Source organism: Diabrotica virgifera, chromosome 3, assembly GCF_917563875.1.
Source record: "Diabrotica virgifera virgifera chromosome 3, PGI_DIABVI_V3a".
Classification (NCBI taxonomy): Eukaryota; Metazoa; Arthropoda; class Insecta; order Coleoptera; family Chrysomelidae; genus Diabrotica; species Diabrotica virgifera.
This window is the reverse complement of record NC_065445.1, coordinates 157405669-157428001: the sequence shown is the minus strand read 5'-3', so window position 1 is coordinate 157428001 and position 22333 is coordinate 157405669. Positions and strand designations below refer to the sequence as shown.

Here is a 22333-nt window from a genome sequence, read left to right as displayed (position 1 = left end):
CGTTAATCCTTCTTCAATTTCGGCATTTGTTTTCATTCGTATTTCTTGTTACATTCCCTCTCTTGTTACATTGTGGCCCAGTATTGTTCTCATTATTTTTCTTTCAAATTTCAGAAGGCTGTCTCCCTCTTTCTTGTTAATCGTTGTTGTTTCCATTCCATATGTAACAACACGCATTATTAAGGTCTTAACGATTTTCCCAATCGCGCCTAAAGAAGCATAACTTCAAATTTTTTGAAGTTGTACTTCTAATTCAAGAACTGCTTGCATTGATATGAAATGGACCGTGATAGTCGTGACGACAAAGCAATGTTGGCTACTCTCAATGTTGTCAATCTACAACAGGTTTCCAAACAAAACATTAATCTGTCAAAAATTCACACGTGGTGTTTATTTTCGTTTTTATAATTGGAATATATTGCTTGTAGGATATTTAATTTTTACAAAATGGTAATGTGTTGGGTACCCGCGATTGTAATCAATGCTTAGGAGTATATTTTCCCACCATATTTCCAAATAGGACTTGGTAAGAACCTGAAGAAATGCAGTAAGTACTATGTAGTGTGTTGAAATCTCTATACTCTGGGTATTGAGATTTTTGAAGAGAAAGAACTGACGAAGTAGGGGAAAATAGAAGAGAAGATATTTAAGACTCTAATGAAGAGGGGGTTAGCTCAGACGAACAAATCAAATGGGCAGAGAGACGCTAAATCTCAAGTGAGTATTCAGGCTAGCTTCAATACACTGAATATTGGTTTTAGAGATATAAAAACAGATAGATGCGATAATGAAATGATTGAAACAAGGAAGAAACTGAGACCTGTTCATACAAAAAAAATGGAAGGCGACTAGCTAGGAACGCTGGAAATAGAGTATGAAAAGTAAGACACAGAGAGAAGAAGGGCGCCTACTCGGGCTATCTGGGCCTATAACTTGAAAAGCTTACTTTACTTTACCTTTAGCGAAAAACCTACCTTCTGGGCCTAGAATTTGAACAGATCGAGATTTTTTAAGTAACGAACGACAGGAAATAAATGACACTTGATACAATGACCTGAAATACAAAAATACTCAACTTACCTTGTCTTGCTATATTTATACTGATAATAAAGACTAAATAAAAAAAATCAACCTTACTAGTAACAAATATATTTATAATAAATATGTTATATATCAATAAATAATAATTATCAATATATTATAACGTAAAAACTGAATAACAGTGGTCGTGGATGATGTAAATATCAAACAGGACCTAATAGTCGCTAAACAAGCAAATATCCACTACCACTGGGCCAAGCAAAGGTATTAATAGCAAAAAATCCAAAACAAAGTCCGTTGGAATAGCAAAAGGTCTATATAAATGAGTTGGTCAATACTCTTTAGATCCTATTTTGAAAAAAAAAACTACTAGACATATTCCCTATTTAAAAACCCCGACATAAATTTTAACAACCCTATTCCCTATCAAATTTTAATATACAATTATTTTTTACCAAGACTTATTTAATTGAAAAAAACTACTATTTATATGGAACAAAACAAATACCTAAAAACCCTATCTATCGCGAAAATATGTACCTAATTTACTTGCTCGTATGCATACGAATAAGCTTACACTTACTTACTCCGTGGCGTTACAACCCTTCGTGGGTTTTAGCCGACTCGACAACATGCCTCCACTGTTTTCTGTCTTGAGCAACCTTCATCCAATTCTCCACGCCCATAGTGCTTAGGTCTCCTGCTATATTATTTCGCCACCGGAGTCGAGGGCGTACGCGTGGTCTCCTACCAGTTGGGACTTCCTCCCACACCAGTCTTACTGTTCTTTGGTCAGAATGTCTTCTGAGGTGTCCTGCCCATTGGTGTCTTCTGGACTTTATTTCTTTTACGATGTTGGCGTCCGGGTAAAGTTCTTCGAGCTCTTTGTTAGTTCTTATCCTATATTGTCCTGATGCTTCATCCAGCAAAGGACCAAAGATGATTTTTCTTTCCCAAAGACATAGTCTCTCTTCGTTTGCCTTTGTTATCGTCCACGTTTCGCTTCTATACATCACAACGGGTCGTATGATTGTTTTATAGACCTGTATCTTCGTACGTCTTGTTAGTTGTTTTGAGTTTATAAGGTTTTGGAGGGCAAAAAGACATCTGTTGCCGGCCTGAATCCTGTTGTTTATTTCTTGTGATCCGTTATTGTCTTCAGTTATTGTTGTTCCAAGATACTTGAATTCTCTAACGCGCTCAAAGTTAAAGTCATCGATGGTGATGTTCTGACCAATTCTGTCTCTGCTTTGGTTATTGCGGCTCATATACATATATTTCGTCTTGTTTACGTTGATTTGGAGCCCCATCTTCTCTGCTTCCTTCTCGAACCTCACGAAAGTCTCCTTCATCCTTAATCGTGTGTTTCCTATTAGATCGATATCGTCTGCAAATGCCAGTAGTAAGTTTGGTCCTTCTTGATGAAATACTGTATTCGGCTTTTCGATTCTTGCACTTCTGATTATGTGCTCCAGAGCTAAGTTGAAGAGTTGTGGTGAAAGTGCATCTCCCTGTTTTAGTCCATTGTTTATTTCAAATGTCTCCGAGTATTGTTGTCCAACTCTCACCTTACATCGTAACCGTTCCATACACATCCGTATCAACCTGACTAGTTTTTTTGGAAAGCCAAGTTTCTGCATCGCTGTCCATAGTCTAGCCCTGCATACTCTATCAAATGCTTGTTTAAAATCTATGAACATCTGATGAAGCTCACGATCAAACTCCCAGCATTTTTCCATTATCTGTTTTATTGTGAATATCTGGTCAATAGTAGAGCGGCCCGGTCTAAATCCGCATTGATAATCTCAAACGATTTCTTCTGTGTATGTTTTGGCTCTTTCTAGCAGGATGCTTGCAAGGATTTTGTAGGTGGTGTTTAGGAGTGTTATTCCCCGGTAGTTAATACATTGCTTTTTGTTTCCTTTTTTGTGTATTGGTACAATAACCCTTCTTTCCATTCATCTGGCATTGTTTCTTCTCGCCAAATGTCTTGAATTAGCTTGTATATAGAACTGTACAACGCTTCTCCTCCATGTTTTAAGCACTCTGCGGGTATACCATCGCTACCTGGTGTCTTATTATTTTTAAGTTTTTTAATTGCCTGTATTACTTCTTCGTATGTCGGGTATTGGTCTTGTATTTCAGCTGTATGTACCTCTATGTTTGATGTATTTCTGCTAGATTGGTCGTTCAATAGTTGATAGAAGTAATCCTTCCAGGTTTTTAGGATTTCCTTGTCATCAGTGATAAGCTGCCCGCTGTCGTTTTGAAGAAAGTTTCCTGTTCTTGCTTGATACCCGGTCTTGATATCTGAAACTCCTTCGAAGAACTGTCTCGCTTGTTTGTTCTTTCTTTTTTCTTCTATATCTCTGATTATTTGTTCCTGATACTCCCTCTTCTTCCTTTTCATTAGTTTTCTTGTCTCTGTTCTTCTTTGTCTATACATTTCATTGTTGTTGTGCGAGGGGTTTTGTAGCATATTCCTTCTAGCCATATTTCTTGCTGTTCAGGCAATCATCATCGAAACATTTTTTTGTTGTTTTCTTTTTATGTCCTAGTATTTCATCTGATACGCTTGTCAGAGCTAATTTGATATTTTTCCAAGCTGAGTCTATGTTGTTATAGTTTTCTTCTGTGTTAGAGCGATTTTTATAGCCTTTTGAAATTTCTGTTCTGTCTCCTTATTACGTAGAACTTCGGTATTCCATAATTGTGTTCGTATATTCTTCTGTGTTTTTTTGGACGCTATTCTTGTCCTTATCTTCGCTTTTACCAGAAAATGATCCGTGTCTCCATCAGCTCCTCTTAGGCTTCTTACGTCTAGACAGTTACTACCCCTCCTGGTATCTACTAGAACATGATCGATCTGATTTCTTGTGACGCCGTCGTTGGAGACCCATATTTGTTTGTGTATTTTCTTGTGTTCGAACATTGTCGATTTTATTAGTAGGTTGTGGGACGCTGCAAAGTCTATTAACCTTGTTCCATTATCTTTGCTGACATCGTGAAGACTATGGTTACCTATTGTTGGTTTGTTACGTACAGTTCCTCTAGTTTATCATAGAAGTTATCTTTTACATGCTCTTCCTTTTCCTCTGTCGGTGCATGGGCAGCAACTAGGGAATAATTATGTAGTTGTCCTTTGAGTCTGATATAACAGAGTCTTTCATTAACGGGTTTGAAAGTTAAGACTGACCCCACAAGACTTTCCCTGACTATAAAGCCAGTGCCGAATTGATGTTCCCGTTCGCTTCCGCTGAAAAATACTACTGATTTATTAGTTTTTAGTGTGCCTTCTCCAGTCCATCTAATCTCTTGTAAGGCAGTTATGTCCATGTTTCTGGAGTCAAGTTCTTTGACCACCTGAGTTAGGGCTCCAGGCCGATATAGGCTTAGTACGTTCCAGGTTCCTTTATTCATTGTCCTTTGTCGTCGTTTTTGTCGTCTTAAAAGATCCGTCCTTATCCGAGGCATGTGCTTCGTTTTCATAACTATGTGTTTTTACCAGAAGGAATAGTTAGTCCCTTGCTTAACCCTCCTCCTTTCTCATCCTGGACTTGGGACCAGGCAACGGCGGAGTTAAGCTTACACTGGAAGTAAATATATATATATATATATATATATATATATATATATATATATATATATATATTTGAAAAACAAAAAAACAAAAAAACAAAAGATGTAAATCTTTGAAACACACTCAGTGATCAAAAGATCTAAGTTATTGGTTTACCGACCAAACGTAACTAAATCAAACAAATGAAATAGAGAATGTGGAAAAATCCCCTTACGAACAATTCACACATCCACCATTTCAGGTCGGGAAGTCGTTTCATTATGCGGCGTAGATATACGCTCCTGCTATGTCTGGGTCTCGAATGTTGTTTTTTGATGGAATGTGTCTAAAGATATTCAACCTCTCATCTTTATTGATAAGCCCAGAGAGGTTGAAGAGGGCGAAACACATTTCTAAGAACAGGTGTTTGGATCTTTGATTCTATTCAAGAAATTTTTCCCGACCTGAAATGGTGGATGTGTGAATTGTTCGTAAGGGGATTTTTCCACATTCTCTATTTCATTTGTTTGATATATATATATATATATATATATATATATATATATATATTGATGTGATCTTGATTATTGATATGAGATAATATTTTTATATGTCATTTAATTTAATCAATGCATTAATAATAATCTAATTAATTTACCAGATCACATATCAATATGTTTTCAATCTCAGGGCTTTTTATAAAATTAATTACTTACATACGTGGCTTCTAAGTATTTCTCAATGGTTCCTAATCGGGATAGGAAAGAAAAGAGTAAAATAATAACACATATGGGTTACAATTGTAATCAAAATATTGTTTATTTTATTTAAATGGCAATCACTGCTTAATATTTGCTATATCTTATTATTCTTAAACATAACATTTACACATGGGAATCTTATTTCCTTTTGGTTTCCAATTGAAAGTTTTTATTAACATTTAACTATTATGATTTATTAGCAACAATTCTATTTAAGTTTGATGAAGCTTTTCTGATATTATTAATTATGTTTCTTCAATTTTAAATGTGGTATTTAATACGAAAAACCCATACATTCATGTCCAAACAAATGAGACTGACCTTTTTCTGGTGAACTGAGAATGTCTTCACACAAGACCCGTTTCCTGCTATCCTTGGCTGCAATCAAAACCTCGTCCTGGCTTCCAGTAATGTTCTCCTCTGAAACTAGCTCGTATAGCTCTCGTTTCCTGCTTCTGTCGTGATGCTGTGTTCTACCTTTTTCGAAACTGCAATCAGCTACCGGGAACTCTTGGCTCAAGGAGGTTCTTTTACTCTCAACCTGGCCTACCTCTCGTTCCACGATAGATACTCCACACTCACGGAACTACACCGGCTTTCTCACTCTCCGTACACTACCGTCTACTACTGGACTTCACTTCTCGACAGCTCAAAACATTCTGATCTCTATTTGTCATTCATTCCCCTACTTTCTAAATATCCCTTCCAGATTCACAAATCAAACTTCCACCACCAACTCTCATTCGCAGTATTCCTCAAAACCAATTTTTAATCTTTCTAAATATGCTTAATGGATTTCAAAAGAAAAATAGTTAATTCCCATTCTAAAATTACTTTCTACTAATTACAAAATTTAATGATCTATTATCTACTTCAACTGAGTCTTATTTAGCATAAGCTAATGATCGAACCTTCCGCGAACAACGACAATGGTACGCGACTTTCACTTTGTTCATTCTAAGCGCATTGTCCCGAGTTTCGTTTAATCACTTCTTAAAATTAAATATAACAATTTGTTGTATACAGGTTGTTCTAAATTTATATGCCCGTGGTTGAGAAAATTGAAAATATTTTATATTAAATTGAATTCTGTTTATAATTATCAAAATTTAATTTTCATATCAAATAGAAATATAACAAATCCCCGCCTTGTATTCGATAAAATTTATCTGCATTTTTAAATAAATTTTTTCGAGGCAAAACCAACTCCCTGTATATTTCCTTACTTTAATCTACGTCTTATACCCCTTCTTCTTGTATTACTCTAATTAGTCCCACCTGTAGAGTAATTGTTTCCTTATTTTCAGTGTCCTCATCCTGTGTTAGAGTGTCGGCTATTATGTTGTCTTTCCCTTTTTCCCATATCAATCTTCTGTCTTTTTCCTCAGATTTTTCACATAATTTTACCGTGTATTCTGCATCCTCGTTTTCATATGCCTCCTCTTCAAATGCCACTGTTTCGATCATATCTTTTTCGCTTTCATTTGTTAGCTTTATTTCTTCTTCTCCTGAGCTCATCTCTTCTTTTGAGGAATCCCAGTTTTCTTTTGCTTTTGATACTCTCAATTTTTCTTCTTCTGGGCTCAACTCTTCTTTTGAGGAGCCACAGGTTTCATTTTCTTTTGTCTTTTTCTGACTTTTTCTCCCTTTTCTTCTTTGTCCTTGCTTCGTTGCCAAATTCATTTCCACTGTTTGTTCTTTACCTGATTCGTCCGTATTTTGTTTCTCCTGTTCCTTGTCCTGTTCTTCTTCTTTTTCTTCTGTTAGATTCATCGTATTATTTTTAAAATCTATCACTACATGTTTTTCTGCCAATTCGTCAACTCCTACTATCATGTCATGTGACATGTTTGGCATTATTACACATTGTAGTGCATACATCTTCTTACCCAGTCGTACCATTACTCGTATGCCTTCATTTATAGTTGCCAATGTCCGTTTGTTTGCGCCCACTAAATTTACCCTAGGTATTTTGTAAATTAAATTTGTTAAGTTAACTTCTTCTATTAGTTTTCTGTTGACCAATGTTATTTCAGATCCAGTGTCTATCATAATTTTAATTGGTTTCTCGTTGATAAATCCATCCACAAATTTTAAATTAACTCCATTTTTCTTTTCGTTGTTTCTTGCCAATTTAATAAACTCCTTGGGGTTACAAAAGATTCCTGTTTATTTTGTCTACCATTATTTCTGTTTTCTTGATTTGCGAGTGTGGTGTTTCTATTCTGGTATTCTCGATTTCTGTCCTCATTCCATTGCCTATTTCTTTGTTCATAATTTCCTCTTCCGTTGTCTCTATTTTCGTTTTCCCTTCTGGGATTAATATCTCGTCTTGTATAGTCCCTCCTATTTTGATTTCTATCTCTGTAATCCTGTGTTTCTCGGGGCCTGTAATCTTCTCGCGACCTTCTTGATTTTCTTTCTCTTAAACGTGATTCTCTTATTTGTAGGAATTGGCATAAACTATCTATGTCTTTGTAGTTTTGCAATGTGATATGGTCTTCCAGCGTTTCTTCGAAATGTCTTGCAATCAGTTCGACTAATTGTTCCGATGAGTAATTATATTGTAAATGTTTTGCGTTATAGTAAATTTGTAATGCATATGTCCTTTCTGATATACCCATCCTATCATTATATTTCCCATTTTGCAATTCCTTGTTAATTTCCAATTGTTGGACTTTTCCCCAGAAATAATTCAAAAATTTTTGTTCAAATTGTTGCCAACTGTCAAATTCTTCTTCTTTGCAATCGAACCATAGGCTTGCTTCATATTTTAGATGATTTCTGATAGTTTCTTTTGCTGTTTCGAAATTTCCGATGTGCTGTATTTTCTTTTTCAGGCTATTTATGAACGGCACTGGGTGTAATCTTCTTACATCCCCGCCAAATCTTATCTTCACGTCATCTGTGCTATGTATAACCATTTCTCTTCTTTCTCCGACATTCTGTTGCGTATTGATTTCCGCAATCTTTCTTTCCACTTCTTCTATGTCTGCTTGAATAGCGTTTTGCAACTTGTTTTCCAAACTTTCCATTTCTTTTTTCTGGCAATTCGTTATCTCCTTTATTTTATTTTGAATTTTCATTTCTTGTTCTTTCATCTCGTTTTTCATTGTTGTTAAACATCCTTTTACTTCCTTTTCTATGCGTTCCTCCATTTTCTTGTTGTTCTCTTCTATTGCTTGTTTCATCCATTTTTTTATCCAATTTTTGTTGTGTTTCATCCATTTTTTGTTGTGTTTCATCCATTTTCTGTTGTGTTTCATCCATTTTTTGATCCAATTTTTGTTGTGTTTCATCCATTTTTCGTTGTGTTTCCTCCATTTTTTGATTCATTTTTTGTTGTGATTCATCCATTTTCTTTGATGTTTCTTCTTGATTTTTATCCATTGCTTGTTTTGTTTCCTCCTGATTTTTATCCATTGTCCTTTTTGCTTCATCCATTGCTTGTTTTGTTTCTCTTTGATTGTCATCCAGTTTTTGTGACTGGAGTTGCATCAGTTGTAATAGTTTATCTATTCCTGATAATTCTTGCTGTTCTGATGCCATGATTGTCGTGTCTAAAATATCTTCTTGGTCTGAATGTTCTTTTTGTTTTTTGTTGTCTTTGCTTTGGCTTCTTGTCACAGACATTTGTTTTCAAGAAGTACTGTTTCCGCCAAATATGAAATTTTACTAGTATGTTACCAAGACGACTTTTTCTCACCCAAATATTATAAATTGTCAATAAATATATCAAATGTAAATATCGTAAAAATAAAATATTAAATCAGTTATGTAAAATTTGTACCTAAAGAGATCTAAAATTTTATGTTATCAAATGTAAGTATCTCACTTTTTACCACAGGCATATAAATTTTCAAATACCGGCTTTACTCTTTCTATCCTTCAAATTTGCCACTAGAAATACTTTACAATGCTTTCCACGTTGGACGACAGTTGATGTGATCTTGATTATTGATATGAGATAATATTTTTATATGTCATTTAATTTAATCAATGCATTAATAATAATCTAATTAATTTACCAGATCACATATCAATATGTTTTCAATCTCAGGGCTTTTTATAAAATTAATTACTTACATACGTGGCTTCTAAGTATTTCTCAATGGTTCCTAATCGGGATAGGAAAGAAAAGAGTAAAATAATAACACATATGGGTTACAATTGTAATCAAAATATTGTTTATTTTATTTAAATGGCAATCACTGCTTAATATTTGCTATATCTTATTATTCTTAAACATAACATTTACACATGGGAATCTTATTTCCTTTTGGTTTCCAATTGAAAGTTTTTATTAACATTTAACTATTATGATTTATTAGCAACAATTCTATTTAAGTTTGATGAAGCTTTTCTGATATTATTAATTATGTTTCTTCAATTTTAAATGTGGTATTTAATACGAAAAACCCATACATTCATGTCCAAACAAATGAGACTGACCTTTTTCTGGTGAACTGAGAATGTCTTCACACAAGACCCGTTTCCTGCTATCCTTGGCTGCAATCAAAACCTCGTCCTGGCTTCCAGTAATGTTCTCCTCTGAAACTAGCTCGTATAGCTCTCGTTTCCTGCTTCTGTCGTGATGCTGTGTTCTACCTTTTTCGAAACTGCAATCAGCTACCGGGAACTCTTGGCTCAAGGAGGTTCTTTTACTCTCAACCTGGCCTACCTCTCGTTCCACGATAGATACTCCACACTCACGGAACTACACCGGCTTTCTCACTCTCCGTACACTACCGTCTACTACTGGACTTCACTTCTCGACAGCTCAAAACATTCTGATCTCTATTTGTCATTCATTCCCCTACTTTCTAAATATCCCTTCCAGATTCACAAATCAAACTTCCACCACCAACTCTCATTCGCAGTATTCCTCAAAACCAATTTTTAATCTTTCTAAATATGCTTAATGGATTTCAAAAGAAAAATAGTTAATTCCCATTCTAAAATTACTTTCTACTAATTACAAAATTTAATGATCTATTATCTACTTCAACTGAGTCTTATTTAGCATAAGCTAATGATCGAACCTTCCGCGAACAACGACAATGGTACGCGACTTTCACTTTGTTCATTCTAAGCGCATTGTCCCGAGTTTCGTTTAATCACTTCTTAAAATTAAATATAACAATTTGTTGTATACAGGTTGTTCTAAATTTATATGCCCGTGGTTGAGAAAATTGAAAATATTTTATATTAAATTGAATTCTGTTTATAATTATCAAAATTTAATTTTCATATCAAATAGAAATATAACAATATATATATATATATATATATATATATATATATATATATATATATACAGTCGGAAATATGAAAGAATACCCATGAACGAACATATAAAACACGCTGTATTTTCCTGTCACCGTATCACACAAAAAATTGGCCAGCGCCAGTACATGTAATAATTATTGTTACATGTACTTGCACTGGACAATTTTCTTTGTGACACGGTGACAGGAAAATACAGCGTGTTTTATATGTTCGTTCATGGGTATTCTTTCATTTTTCCGACTGTATATATATATATATATATATATATATATATATATATATATATATATATATATATATATATATATATTGATGCACGTTAAGTTATGACTTCCGGTATACAGAAGAGGCTGTCCGACTTCCACCTTTTCTACTAGGAATTATTTTTTAAAAATTGTGTATTTGGTAAAAGGGGGGCTTATAAAATGGGTCTACCTATTGAGGGGAAAGGATTTACCAAAATAAATTTTGTATATATATACGTATATACCGAAGCATACAGCATACGTTATGGCTTCCATATATAGGGTAGTTCAAGGTGCGTTGTCACTTCCAGCGGTGTTGTCATATTTTGGAAGTCACAACGACTCGTCTGCTGATTTACCTCTTACTTTAAGCGTAATGTGTGATCTTTTTAAACTTTTACTGTGAATACAGTTGTGAATGCAGTTCTATGTTTTAAAGTTGTCTATTTAAATTAAAAGATTGATATTCTTTTGATTAAACAGGTTTACAAAAAAAATACATTTCGGAATATTTGACGAAACCATATGACTAGGGGATTTTTGGGGTCGCTGGTCACGAATCCGGGGTCCGCTGACCTCTATCACGTCAGGTAATGGTAATCTCAAGGTCAAATCAAGATAAACCGACAGTCGCTCTGAAAAAGTATATTAGGGGGTTTTTGTGGTCGCTGATGACGAATTTGTGTCCGCTGACCTCTATCACGTCTAGCTCAAGGTCATTTCGAGGTCAAATCAAGATAAATGGACACGATCGCTCTGAAAAAGTATATTAGGGGGTTTTTGGGGTCACTGATCACAAAACTGGGGTCCGTTGAGCTCAACCGCGACAGGTAAAGGTCATTTCAAGGTCAAATCAGTTTTGTGGACTTGTCCTGATTTGGCCTTGAAATGACCATTACCTTACGTGGTAGAGCTCAACGGACCGCAGTTTTCATGATCAGTGACTCCAAAACCCCTATATTTTCAGAGCGATTGTGTCGATTTATGTTGATTTGACCTTGAACTAGACGTGATAGAGGTCAGCGGACTAATGATTCGTCATCAGCGACACCAAAAACGCCCTAATATACTTTCTCAGAGCGACTGTCGATTTATCTTGATTTGACCTTGAAATGACCTTTACCTGGCGTGAAAGAGGTGAGCGGACCCCGGATTCGTGATCAGCCACCCCAAAAACCTCCTTGTAACATGGTTTCGTCAAATAGTCCGAAATTTAGTTTTTTTTTGTAAACCTGTATTATTTATGATATGATTGATATTTATTTTACAAATACTAATATTTTATTATTGCTGCAAAATGGATTTTTTGGAATTAATTAAAAAAGTGTTATTAGTAAGTAATTTATTTATGAAAATTATATCAAAAATTTTAATAAATAAATTTGAACTTATAGGAAATTTTAATATTTATTATTTTTCTTGATTAAATTTTGAATTTTAGATTTTATTACAGGCACCGTCCTTTTCATTTTTGATGTACCAATAATAATGTGTAATAAGAAAATTAAATGGCTAAATACACCAGGTGGGGTTGAGCTGCTAAAAAGCTATCTAGGTCCATCTTTTTAGAGCAGATTAGTCCCAGTCTGCTACTCGATACTATTGACTGTGCTTCTCCAGTTCTTTCTATCCTCTGTCTTTTTCTGCTAGTCTCTAATTCCTGCCCTATATAAATTTTCCTTTACTTCCTGTAACCTCTGTATTCTAGTTCCTCCGCGTCTCCTTCTAACTCCGGGTTTCCATTGTAAAATTGAGTTTATAGTTGTTACGCTACCTGCTCTCCATATATGCCCCAACCATCTAACACTGTGCTGAAATCTGAAAATCTGGAATAATATCTACCCGGGTCGAAACATTTTTTTTAATATATGAAAATAGCTATTTATGAAACAGTTCGTGAAGTATGCTTTTTACGAATGCACGTGATGTTTAGAGCACAAGCGACAACGGAGCGAGTGCTATACATCGCTTAAGTTCGCAAAAAGTACTTCACGCACAGTTTCATACAATATTTTATCTACGATAAACAAATAAAAAAACTAACTCTTCATCACTGGAATTCATTCCTATTCTACAGTTTTTAGAACTTATTTAAACATTCTAATTTCTTTCAAACCACAAAACTGTCAATTTTTTTTTTGTAATTTATTGCTCATTATGTCATCACCATGACAACGCGAAAGTTAAGGATATTTGATTATATGAAAGTGTGTCAAAAACAGTGCGAAAAAGTAAATCCCGTTTAAAATACATTGTTACTTCACGCACACGTTATCCATTAAATAGATCGATGCAGATCGGCCTTATATCGGATCCTCTACTATTAGTCCGTTCGCTGACGGTAAAATATTGCAAAACCCATAAATTTTAAAAAACCGCTTAGATCAGGGGTGGGCAATTACTTTTAAGCGCGGGCCAAAATGAAAGTTTCAAAATGTCTCTCGGGCCGGAGGACTATACCGGATATGTACGCTGTGCCCACGCGAATTTTTTTGGTGTAGTTTATTCCCTGCCCAAGAAATAAATACTATAAGTATTATTTTAAGCATTTGGACAAAGAAATTTGACTGTTAATAATTAGAAAATGGTAATAATAAATTGTCCTACTTGGGAATACATGCGAAAAACTTGTGCCCAGTAAAATATGTCACGTAATTGAAAAAAAAATGGTCATTATATTAAATCATAAGAAGATCCAGAAAAAGAACCAGATAAAAAATGAAGATATTGAGCAAGTGGACAAAATGAAATACTTACTTAGGAGTCTGGATTACGGAAGATTTAAATTCGAAATCATAAATTCGATCAAGAATAGAGCAATTGAGGGTAGACTTTTTGAAGATGAGGACATTTCTGAGTCACCAAAGACTCAATCTGCAAATCTGATATTAGTTGATAAAATGTTGTATATCCACTCTATTCTTTTTTATGGTGCCGAAGCTTGGATTGTTAATGCTGACTTAATGAGAAAGCCGGAAGCTTTTGAGATGTGGCTTTTTGGGAGAATTTAGAAAATACCGTGGACCGATCATATACGAACAAAATGATGTTGCACGAAATGGAAAGAGACAGAGAAATTTTGACCTCCATTAAAAGGAGACAGACAGCATATTTACGGCACATGCTCAGAAATGATATGTACGAGTTGTTCGAAGGAAAAAGGGGTCCTGGTAGACGACAAATATTCTGACTGAAAACATTTGAGACTGGACCGGGTTAAACACACAGACGCTTTTAAGAAAAGCAGAAAATAGAGACGAATTTGCAATGGTGTTTTAGCCAACCTTCATTAGTGGAGTCGGCATTAGAAGAATAATAATAAATTAATGGTAATTAAATAAATCAGTTATTGAAAGATTTTATTTTCTTATTTATTTATATTTTAACGATACAAATTAATTTATATTGATACATATTTTGTAAATATACCTAATATTAAATAAAATTATAAAAAAAAGACAAACATTAAACGTTAAAATTAATAGAATACTCATTATAAGTATAACTTCTATAATAGTTAATGCGAAACGTGAAATCGCGAATGTTCATGTGATATTATTTCTTCAAAATTGGGATCCAAATCACCTGTAGCAATCCTTAATACCGAGTGTAGATTTTCGTCAGTAATTTGTGATCGATATTTATTTTTCGTGGAAACCATCAACGAAAAAGTTCTTTCACAAATATATGTCGAACCAAATAAAACTAGGTATTTTTGAACATAGTTTAAAAAATGTTTAAAATGTTCTGTATTCAAAGCACCGTAGAAAGCACTCAATTCGTTTGATTGAACATTTTCTTTTAATAAATTATTTGCCTGTAAGTCAATTAATTCTAGCTGAATTTCAACAGGAGCTTCTTGCACATCGAAATTGAAAGGTTGACTAATTAATGACAAAGGTTTTTCAATAGCTTTGAAATCTTGAAATCTTCTTTGGAATTCAGTATGCAGGTCTTGTGTTACTGAACTATATTTAAGAAAATCAGAATTTTTCAATAATTCTCGTCATGTTTGTAATGATGGGAAGTGGTTTAATATTTTTTTATTAAAGTTCTAGGCAAATAAGTTTAGTTTTATCATAAATGCTTTGACATTTGAGTGCATATTGGAAGCGAACTGGTTTTTCCCTTGTAAATTTACATTAAGTTCATTTAAATATTTTACAATATCTACAGAAAACGACAAATCGTTTAGCCATGCCTCATTTTGCAATTCAGGAAAATCATGTAGTTTTTCTTTTATCGACAAGAAGGATACTATTTCATCAAGCAAATATTGAAATCTGTCCAAAACTTTACCGATGCTAAGCCATCTCACCTCAGTGTAGTAAGGAATTTCGTAAAAGTCACTTTCAATTTCTTTCAAAAATTCAACAAACTGTCGATGATTTAAGGCACGTTCCCGGATAAAATTTACAACTTTTGTCACAACAGTAACGACGTGATTCAATTTTAAAACTTTTCTACATAACACTTCTTGATGAATAATGCAGTGTAAAAATAATATGTCTTGTTCTGGCTGCAACTGTTTTACTTTGTCGCTGATTCGTTTTAGTAAGCCCACATTTTTCCCTGTTAAACTAGGACAGCCATCCGTAGTGATGCTTACTATTTTGTTCCAAGGTAAATTTACTTTAACTAAACACTCTTCAACAGCGTTAAAGAAGTCTTCACCGGTAGTTGTATCTTTCACTGGATGCACACTAAGAAGTTCCTCGCGAATTTCACATTTTTTGTTAATGCCCCGAATAAATATTAATAATTGACTTGTGTCAGTAATATCGCAGGACTCATCCAACGCCAGAGAACAATATGTAAAATCAGCAATTATTGTTTTTAGCTGGTCGAGTAAATTTCCTGAAATATTTTCGATCCGTCGTACTATTGTTCTCCTTGACAGGCTTAAATTTTCAAAAATATGTTTTTTTTCAGGACAACATATCTCCGACACTTCTACCATGCACTGTTTAACAAATTCTGCTTCAGAAAAAGGTTTACATAACTTAGCAATTTTGTGTGCAATAACATAACTTGCTGGTGTGGTAGATTTCTCGATGTTACTTTGTTTGCTAAAAATATTTTGTTGTTTATTTAAGTTTTTTGCTAAGTTGTCTGCAGCATTTTTAAGTTCTTCTAAAGAAAACGATGCATATTTTGGATGTTTTGATGTAAAATGCCTCTTTAAATTATATTCCTTGAAAACAGCAATGGTTTAATGGCAAACTAAACAAATTGCTTTCTTACCGATGTTCGTAAAAAGGTATTTTTCTGTCCATGCTTCATTAAAATTTCTGCATTCCAAATCAACTTTTCTTTTTTTAGATTGTATCATTTTGCAAATGCTTACAAATAAATATTTTAATACAATAAAATAAAAACAATATTTTCAAATTTTACTTACAAAATGTCCTCCACTTTTTCAATTTATTATATATTTGCAAAATAACACACACTGTATCAAAAGAAATATGAGGAGTAATAGGAAATACGACCAGTGCTAAATCAAAATAAACTTATACGCGTCTTTCGAAGTAGTTGTAAAACTTCGGCAAAAATCGGTAACAATGAATTTTATACTGAAGTAGGTATTCCAAACAACCATACTTAATTCAGATTTAATAAATAAAGAATCATATTATTGGGACCAAAGTGCTGAGGTATTTAGATCATAAACTGTCAGTGATATGGTTGAAATAGATACCCAAACACCGAGTGCTTGTCTTGAGACCTTGAGAGTTAAATACGATTATTAATACCGAATAAACAATTATGAATCTCCGGGGATTTCCCTATATTTTAAAAGAAATTTAAAGTAAATAGTTACAATTAAACAGTTTTTAAAAATATAGTTAGCTAAGGCTGTTCGTAATTATAATACTCTCTATTATTTATATATTTAATAAGTTATGTGAACACTATGCAAACTATTACTGTTGATTTCAACAAAATCACATAAAAGGGATTAAAAAGATTAGGTACTTGCGGGGTTTTTCAACGGGCCGGACAAAGTAAGCGAAAGGGCCGGACCCGGCCCGCGGGCCGGCTTTTGCCAACCCCTGTGCTATAGCCTTATTCTTTAACTATATCGCTGTAATAACATTGTTTCTAGACAGGTAAATTATCATTGTATACTGGGCGTACCAATCAAACTGGTTTTTTTTTCAATTTTCACAACACCCTGTGGAATATTCTAGCCTTTATACAATATTGAAATTAAAACCCAACTATAGCCCCAGGTTTTCTTAACGTTCTGTTTGTTATTCATTCGCTTATGTTGGATAATAAAAAAGTTAGGGACTTTAACAACTAAACATGTTCTTTATCAATACATGGTGTTTCTAAATAAGTGCGACAAACTTTAAGGGGTAATTCTGCATGAAAAAATAATGATCGTTTACTTGATAAAGCTATGTCCGCAAATGCTTGCAAATATAAAATTCTTTTGCCAAACGATCATTATTTTTTCATGCAGAAATTACCCCTTAAAGTTTGTCGCACTTATATTTAGAAACACCTGTATCGATAAAGAACATGGCTAGTTGTTAAAGTCCTTAACTTTTTATTATCCAACGTAAGCGAATGAATAAAAAAACAGAATGTTAATAAAACCTGGAGCTATAGTTAGGCTTTGATTTAAATATTTTATAAAGGCTAGAATATTCCACAGGGTGTTGTGAAAATTGAGAAAAAAAACCCAGTTTGATTGGTACACCCGGTATACAATGAAAATTTACCTGTCTATCAACAATATTATCATAGCTATTTTGTTAAAGAATAAGGCTATAACATATTAAAAAAATTACTTAAATCGGACAACAGGTTTGGGAGATACGAGACATAAAAAATTACCCATTTTTTTGGGGTGCCCGTTTTTCGTGCCGGTGAGTGTAGATTAAATTAGAAGTTCATTGTAAAAAAGGAAGTAAACAAAAACACGAGAAAAATGAATTTATATAAGTAAATAGGTAAGTAAATATTATAGATTAAAATAAGTACAGAAAATATATAATTATAGAGATATATAATCACTTATTGTACCTTCATTTAAGGCTAACTTTAAAAGTAAAGCAGATCTGCTATTATTCATGTTTAAAAACAAAAGGCACACAAAACACTAAGTACGATTAGGACCGCGAATCTACAACACATAAATGTCTGGAAACCGTTACACAGGGTTGCCAAAAAACGGAAGTCACACCGAGCGGTGTGGTATACGGAAGACGCTACGCGTTGTGTACATAGCCTGTATAGTAGCACGGGAGCGACACTAGCGCTGGTGATATACCGTCGAACTAAAATCTGATCTTATGAGTATGTTAGATACGATATGACTTCCAGCGAAATTTTTAATATAAGCCTTCTGATACCATCTAGTAGCCAAATTCGTAAAAATATAGGCAAAACGTTGTGACTTCCGAAATCGGAAGTCATAACGGTATATATGAAGTAACAACGTATTACGAGAATCTACTTTGGAAGTCACATGGATACATGTATCAATATATATATATATATATATATATATATATATATATATATATATATATATATATATATATATATATATATATATATATATATATACCAATATATACATATATATATATATATATATATATATATATATATATATATATATACATATATATATATATATATATATATATAAAAGAAAGTCGAGTTATGTTAGTTACACCATTTATAACTCGATAACGACTGAACAGTTTTTGATGAAATTTTACACGTGTATTCTACCGGACTGGGAATAAGCATAGCTCTGTTTTCATGCCCGTACGTCATAAGGGGGCTTGCCCCTCTGATATATTTTTTTAATTTTTCAACAAACCGTTTTTTCTTAATTTTGTATGATGTAGGAGCAAAAGATACATACAATCCTAAATTTTCACTTTTTTATCTTCAACCGTTATTTTTTAAGTCATTTAAATATTTTACATCTTTGTTGCCATACTCCTCCGAAACGACTTGGCCGATTTTTATAAAATTTGGCAGGTATACTCCATGCTAATTCCGAACAGAACAATACTATTTTTTTCTCTCTAACGCAGTCCGTTTCCGAAATAGCGAACCGTAAGCCGTAGAAAAATTCTGAGCACACAAGAAGAACGAGCGGGAAATTTCATAAAAGGAAAGTGCAACAGTTTAACTTTTGGACTCAAATTGGACAAAATATTAATTTTTTAATTGTGCGAAATTTTAAAAACTTTCTCTTTTTTCACGAATTGCAAGCTGTATAAATATTCTGAGTACACGAAACAAACAAGCGGCAAATATGATGTATGAAAAGTGCAACAGTTTAACTTTTCTACGTAAATTGGACAAAATATGAATTTTTTAATTTTACAAAATATTCAAACAATTGGTATCTACAAGCGGAATTTTTACTCACGAACCCTTATCTTCACAAAAATTCTGAGCACACGTATAGAACGACCGGCAAATTTCATGGAAGAAAAATGCTACAGTTTAACATAAATTGAACAAAATATTAATTCTTTAATTTTATGACATTTTCAAGTGTCAGTGTTGCCATACTCCACCTAAGGAGATCGATAATGTGAGATATAATGGGGAGAGCAGATGGGGCTACCGACGAAATGCTTTTTTATATTGTTACAAGACACATGATTCATAGATTATTCGGTAATTTCAATCGTTTATCACATTGCATGGCAGATGAAACATATATCAGTTTTTCTAATACATTTACTAACGATATGATCACAATAATATCGACGAGTCTCCAATCATGTAGGTATTAAAAATAGCAATAAGACACTGACATTGACAGTCGTTGGTTGGTACCATATAAGCCTTTGCTTTGGCGTCCGTCTGGATAGAACTCTGTCTTACCGATACCACTGTCAAGATGTCAAGAAGAAAGTAAGTGCCAGAAATAATATCATCCGCAAGCTAACTAATACAAAATGGGGAGCACAACCACACACTCTCCGCATTTATGCCTTGGCATTATGTTTTTCGGCCGCGGAGTTTGGAGCACCAGTATGGGCAAACTCTGCTCACGCAAAGAACGTCGACGTGGCTCTAAATGAAACGGTCCGTATAATATCGGGTTGCCTGAAACCGACACCTATCGAAGAGGTATACCCCATTGCTGGAATTGCTCCACCACCTATCAGGAGGAAGGTCACGTCAGAGGTAGAACGGAAAAAGCAGGAGACGGACCGAAGACACCCCTTATATGACCACCAAACTCAGCCAAGCAGACTAAGATCTCGGAAAAGCTTCCTGAAAACATCAAGATCCATCCCCGAAGCGCCAGAGACGCGCCGAATACACCTATGGCAAGCGTCAGCTACCGCGACACATTTTCCTCCCTCGGAGGAAATGGCTGCTGGACACAATTTACCGTATCCGACTTGGAAAGCGCTAAACAGACTAAGAACCGGCGTTTCACGTTGTGCTAGTAACCTGAAAAAATGGGGATACCAGGAGGACGATACCTGCGACTGTGGCGCGGTTCAGACCAGCCGGCATCTACTATCATGCACAGAGATGAGAGAGACCTGCAGAGAACAAGACTTAATTATAGCAAATGACAGGGCCATCTATGTGGCCAACCATTGGAAATACAGAATTTAAAGTTGTTGGTGTTCCGGACACGGAAAGTAAAGTAAGTAAGCCTTTGCTGAGTGAGACCTGAAGTGCTCATATTAATGTTGAGTTCTTCAGTTAGGTGAAGAGCATCAAATACATTTTTGCAAGTATGTGAAGAAAGGCAATAATACGGCTGTGTCTCAAGTTGAAAATGTCAATATGAATGTTAATCCAATTAACAAAAACTATAAAATAAAAATTCATGAACGGGATTCAGCAGTTAATCATTTAGCCGTTTATCTTGAAAAAGGTCAGCGCGTGTATTTCACGAACAAGACCAGTGATTGATCGTGCTATAAATCCACCCAAAACTGCACTCACCGAATTTTTCAAGGCGGTTAATCGTGTGGATGCTTATGGTACCTTTGCACGAGCGTTAACTACTCTCACAAGTACCTGCCATACTATTTCACATAGACTCAAACAAACCGCAACATGCACTCTGGTTGATAAATGTCGCAATCTATTCAAAACACCTTGGTGCGAATATTTACAGTCAATCCAAGGCAGACTGAGCACTTTTTTCTTCGACCGTTGGTGACCAATTACTTTTTACTTTCAAGATATGCGTAATTACCTAAAGTAAATGGACAATTGTACTCAATATAAATATATCAGATATGCCAATTCAATTTAAACGTGTTAAATGTCCAATGAGATTGTCATCTACAGTGCCATTAGATTAAATTATGATCGATATTATTTTGTTGTTATTTTTATAATTAATTAATATATAAAATTTTAAGGTATAAACAGGGCCCCCGTAAGGGTAACTGGCGCCTGTGTGCAAAAAAGGATTTTGGCGCCTCTTAAGGCATTTTGGATCATGTTTTTCTATTTATTTTTTGAAGGTAGGTAGGTAGGTAGGTTCTTGAAATAAAGCAAAAAACTGAACTTTAGAAGTCATACTTATAGTCCAGTCACTCACAGTAAAACATTGCAAAACCTCCGAATTTTAAAGAATTGCTTTCATTGGCATGGAATTTGGCATACACATACCTTTTATTGTGCGGATGTGTGCTTTTGCCCTGGATGTGATTTTCACCCCTTCTCGGTGGTAAAAAACATAGAAACGTTAAAAAAAGGAATTGGATAAAATGACTAATTTTAAGCAACTTTTGTTCTATAGAGTTTTTTCAGTAAGTTCAGTAAGTATTTTATCGAACAAAATGTTCTTACCAAAAATAAAGCTTATAAAAGAAAGTGAAAGTGTAACATTATTTTTTTTTGTTTTTTAAGTTTCTAACTTCAAAATTAAGTAAGTTACGCTAAAAATAATGATGGTCCCTTTTTTGATAAAAAAAATCGTGAAAATCACAACCTAATTAGCGTCTGAAATGAAATTAATCGTTACCGCTTCACTACAAGTTACTTATGTATTGTTTATATTGATCTTAAGTTTCATCGGTTCAAAGTGCTTTTTTTGAAAAGGCTGTTCTAGTTAAAAGGGCTTGAACGAGTCCTTAATCACGAGTGTATGCAAATTTTGAACAGCCATATCTTAACAAATTTTTGTTTTACAGGAAAACAAAAAATCCAAAATATTCAGAATAGAAAAACCTACATTTTTTAGTGCTTGAGATTTTTGGTATCACCAATAATTTTTAAGCTATTTAAAAAAAAAGCAATTTTTTTCAAGATAAAAAAAATTTTGTCTGAAAGATTTCTTTTACCAAAAAAAGGGATTAACTTTATTTTGAGCATAATTTACTTACTTTTGATGCTAGAAACTTTTTTAAAGAACAAATATAAAGCTTGTTTTAAACACTTCAAAGAAGTTTTAATGAGCTTTCCCCGAAATT

The 22333-nt window shown here is 34.0% G+C and overlaps 1 protein-coding gene across 1 annotated transcript in view; it reads left to right on the top strand.

The window, feature by feature from the left end:
• Positions 1-22333, top strand: part of LOC114345298 (uncharacterized) — a 436109-nt gene that overhangs the window by 174186 nt on the left and 239590 nt on the right. The gene's annotated exons all lie outside the window — the stretch shown is intronic.